The sequence below is a fragment of the Marmota marmota genome, unplaced genomic scaffold, assembly GCF_001458135.2.
Source record: "Marmota marmota marmota unplaced genomic scaffold, marMar, whole genome shotgun sequence".
Taxonomy (NCBI): Eukaryota; Metazoa; Chordata; class Mammalia; order Rodentia; family Sciuridae; genus Marmota; species Marmota marmota.
In genome coordinates, this window is record NW_026006858.1 from 71,504 (window position 1) to 76,465 (window position 4,962).

A 4,962-nucleotide genomic window follows, 5' to 3' on the forward strand; every position below is an offset into this window, starting at 1 on the left:
GTGAATGAGATTTAAGTTCTGTGGAGGTACTAAGATTGACCTTTAATTATAGTTCATAAATAGTCAAATAAGAAGGGCCTTAGAGTTGTCTCATCTTTTCCAACGCATGATATGGAATACTTAGATGAACTGACATGAAATAATGAAAATGCATTTCCGGGAAGTGATATCACAGAAATTTTCAGGGTAGAATCTTGGAAATGTGGGAAAAATATATTCATATACATATGCATTTCTATTGAAAAAATAAGTGATAAATACATGAGTATGAGAGTAAATTCAGTGTGCCTCATGCATTGTAGGTTGAAGGTAATGATAAAGGAGTAACTGAGGGATCCAGAACTCTATAATTGTGGGAGATATTAATAGCAATTTAGAAAAAGAAAATATAGTTAAATCCCTTTAGATTTGCCTCTGTCCTCTGTTCTTCTTATAAATTTAATTCTGTCAAATGAGATTATGTGGGTATGGTTCTCTCTGAATTTATGTTTTCTCTTGTTTTTAGGATTTTGTCAGCTATGTCATGTAAAGCCCTGTCCTAAACTCACTTTGGGGCTCTTTTACCACCTGTTCTGGACTGCAGAGCAGAGACTCACCTCACTCATTCTGTGCAATGAATTGACTTTTGTCAATCTTTGCAAACAATGGTTGGGAGAACAAGGATATTGGAGGTCTTTCATATCCTATAATATGGTTGTCAGACCCTGTGGGTTAAAGGGCAGTTACTTGCTATGTTAGAAACATCTTCCCTATGAGAAGGGCTTATCTATATTTTATGTTTTGGAAGCCCCATAAACACAGAAGAGAAGCATTTATGGTCACAAACAAAGGAATGCCAGAAGCCATTAGATGTGAGAAAAAAAAAAAATCTTAGAGCTTTCAGAGGTAAAAAGTTTATTTCTGTTTTCTGTAAGAAAACTAAAATTTCTCTTTGGCCTGACAATATTTTGATGTTTTAAACTTGCTTGCAATTTCTACCTGTGTTTTGAATTCACCTATGCCTGGCTATCCCTTACCAGATATCAACCCTCTCTAAAACCTTACTGGTGCCTCATAAATCCTGGCTCCCACTGACCAAAATACAATTCTCTCTAAATCTCAGTGGCAGCTCATAAATTCTAATGTCTGCAGCTGAATTTATTCCCTCCCTTGAAATGTTAGCCATGTAGATCCTTAACCAGCTATCTGCCTTTGTATTATGATTGTCAAAATCTTGTTAGCTGTAAGTACCTTAGACACCCACTTCCTTTGTAACCTTTTGTGCTGTAAAAACTTTTTCCTGAAGGTCAGGGGGATGATCTCTAGCATGGGATCTTGTAAGAGACACTCCTGGCCAGCTTTTGTGTACACGATACAATCTTGATTTAATTTGATTTAAAATTTGAGTTGGTGGTCTTTTCTTTGTGTTTTGGTTCAACATTAACCTTTTTTTGTTTAACTTCACTGTAAATAAAACCAAAGAACACAACAAAACTCCTGTAAATGAGCCAGATGCATAATAATAGTCATTCTTTCCTGAAAGCACAGTATTCATTAAAGAAATAATATAAGCTTAAAAATTAAAAGATAGCTCAAATATCAAGGGAGTTTAGGAGTTAGAAATTTTTTCTTTCAGAATATAGGTAGTAAAATAGGAAAAAAGATAAAATGTGAAGCATAAATATATTAAGTAATATGCAAAAAATATCACCAAAATATTTATTACAAAAAAATCATATCTACAGAAATGGTTCAAAAGAAGCAGTCTTTTTGTCAGGGAATAAACATTTGGACAGGAATGGAAGTTTTGGTTCTCTTTTTAAGTAGTTTTACCAATAGTGAATAATCTTTACACTATTTCTGCATTTTACTGGTTGGAATTAATTATAATTCATATATCTGCGAAAAAGGTACTGAATGCAGAAAAATATTATTGCTCATGTTTAAGTCACCTACATTATTTGATCTTTCCCTTTTTAAACTAAAAATCTGCATAAAACCATCTCTTAATAAATATCTCTATCTCTGTATATTAGCAGCAACTGAGTTATAAAATTTGCTATGATAACTTGTCTCTTCATGTACTTAAAGACTATGAATTTGCTGCTTAGCATTTAGGTATAATTTTTTTATGGTGTTCTCTAGTTATTTACATCTCTGTGCCAAGTTTTATACCAAGCTCTTAGTATGTGCCTTAATTACTCTGTGTAGCAATGTAGGATCCATGTCTTATTTGTGACACTTTGTTCCCAGAACTGTGTCTAAAGGGAAATATGTACAAGATGATTATTCAGGGAAAAAAAAATCTATCTAATATTTTATTTTATATTTATTTATATATTTATGTGTACATATTTTATTATTTAGAAACACTTTGGTCTTAAACTACACTGATTCTAGTGTATTTTAGCTTGAATTGGTTGTGAAAAACAAACTAATAAGACGTTTTCTCTTTGTTGTTTGGTGATTTCTGCAACCTCAGGAACCTAGTGAATAATGGCAGAAATAAATAAGTAATTCTCTAGTTTGAGGCAGAATCATCAAACTAGATGATGTTTTGCTTCTGCTTTCTATCTTGATCATTAGACACATACCTTTAAATTTACATGGAACACTTTTGGAATTCTGTTCTGTTAGTTCTTCTAAAAAAAATCAAAGAAAGTGAAAAATAATGCAGGAAAGATAAATGATTAATTTAAAACAATTCATTTCTTAAAATAAATAATTTTTTTAAATTACAAAAAAATTCTGAAAAGTTAGAAAAGTTAAAAGATTTAGAAATAGCCTAAGGCAACTTCTCTTTTGCTCAGGACAGTAGACTATATCTCCAACTCATTCCTCTCTAGAATTGGACTGTGTGCAAATATGAAAAAAAAAAAAGTGCTAAGATGCCCCACATGGCTTATAAGTTTTAAAATCCTGACAGGAGCTCCAATCTGCCATTTTTCTACTTTACAAAATACAAAATCTTAAATTTGTATACTTAACAAACATTTGCAGAAGTGTAATTTAAAATGACCTAAAAAAATGAAAAAAATCATTGGAGGACTGACCCACTGAACATGAGGGACTTATAGTATTGAAGCCCTTATATTAAATGTCTTTTTATCATTGTCAAAATTTTCCACGTTTATATTATCAATATATTAATCGAAATTTTTATGCATTTAATAACAAATATCTTAGTTCCTCTTTTACTCAGTCTTTTAAAAAATTAGTAATAATTAATATTAATAAATTAATGCTCATGCTTGTTAAAGTATGAAACATATACTTTAAAAGCTATGGCTATAGCAAGTGAAAAATCCAGCCTAATTTCCTCTTAAGATTGGAAGCCATCTCATCACAAAGGCATGAAAAGTTAATTTCTGCTTCATTATAAATTACTGTGATTTCTAAACTTGCTTGAAATGCCTACCAGTGCCTTGAACTCACCCATGTCTGGTTTTCCCCAATGAGATAACAACCCTCCCTGAAACTTTAGTGATGACTCATAAATTCTGGCTTTCCCTGACCAAATAACAACTCACTCTGAAACTTTAGTGGTGCATCATACATTCTGATGTTGTGATCTAAACTTACTCCCTACTTGCTGAACCATTTAGACCATTAACCTACTACATGCCTTTGTATTATGCTTGTCAAAACCCTGTTATCCGTGTAAGTTCTCAAGTCACCCCGCTTTTGCAACTTTTTGTGCTATGAAACTGCAGTCCTAGAGAACTGGAGTGCTGTCTTCTTTTCCCATGGGTTTCAGGAGAGACTGTTATGCTCAAATGCAGGACCCCCAGAAGACCACCAGAGACCAAGATAGATGTATGCAGCAAATAGGTGTTTATTGTGAGCTAGCTCAGTCCTCCACACACACAGCAACTGGTGGCTTAGAGGCCCTGAGCCTGGGGTTTGCAGCAGTTTTATACACTCTTTGGGGAAGGCAGGTACCCCACATACATCATAACATCTCTTGGCAAATCATCACACACCTTGGGAAAATCATAAACAACTCTAAAACATGATTAGCATATTCACTGGCGGGAACAAGTTGGATAAGGGTGATTGGTTAGTACAAGATGGGGATTCATTTGAACAGATTGGCTTAGGCCATGAGGGGAGTATGTGCTGAACTATATGATTTCCCAAAATGTTATCAACCACCATAAAGTACTGGGAAGGTCATCTAGCATCTCAGGTATTTTCCCTGTCTCATGCTGATTGGTGGCTGCTAGGGGGTTGCTATGGATCCCCACCTAGCCTGACTGAGTCAGGGACACCAGGCACAGCAGATCTCTCCTGTTATTTGTAGATAAACAGCTCAGCAGGGTGGGTATGAGCCTAGGAGTGCTCTGTGTGTCTTTGCAAGGACAAGAGTCATGCCCCATTCCTTGGACAGTCTTTGCTCTGAGGTAAAGGTTAGTTTCTCACCTTGTACCTTATGTTTTTGGTTTTTTTTAATGTATTTTTTTTAACTGTAGGTGGACACAATACCTTTATTTCACTTATTTATTTTTTATGTGGTACTGAGGATTGAACCCAGGGTCTTGTACATGGAAGGTGAGCACTCTACTGCTGAGACACAATCCCAGCCCCTTATGTGTTGTTTTTATTGGGCATTTTTACTCTATGGGGTTTCTTCCCAAAATCATGGCATTTGCAGGGAAATGGATGGCACTAGAGCAGATTATGCTAAGTGAAGCTAGTCAATCCCTAAAAAACAAATGCTAAGTGTCATCTTTGATATAAGGAGAGCAACTAAGTACAGAGCAGGGAGGAAGAGCATGAGAAGAAGATTAACATTAAACCAGGATGACAGGTGGGAGGGAAAGGGAGAGAGAAGGGAAATTGCATGGAAATGGATGGAGACCCTCATCGTTATACAAAAATTACATATAAGAGGAGGTGAAGGGAAAGGGGGAAAAAAACAAGGGAGAGAAATGAAGTACAGTAGATGGGGTAGAGAGAGAAGATGGGAGGGGAGGGGAGGGG

At 35.1% G+C, this 4,962-nt stretch overlaps 1 long non-coding RNA gene across 1 annotated transcript in view; it reads left to right on the top strand.

Moving 5' to 3' along the window:
- LOC125614775 overlaps positions 1 to 1,438 on the top strand; it is a 19,376-nt gene extending 17,938 nt beyond the window's left edge. The window contains exon 2 of the long non-coding RNA XR_007345336.1: positions 506 to 1,438. This is a non-coding gene — a long non-coding RNA (uncharacterized LOC125614775). The remainder of the gene's footprint in view (positions 1 to 505) is intronic.
- Positions 1,439 to 4,962: the final 3,524 nt, after the last annotated feature.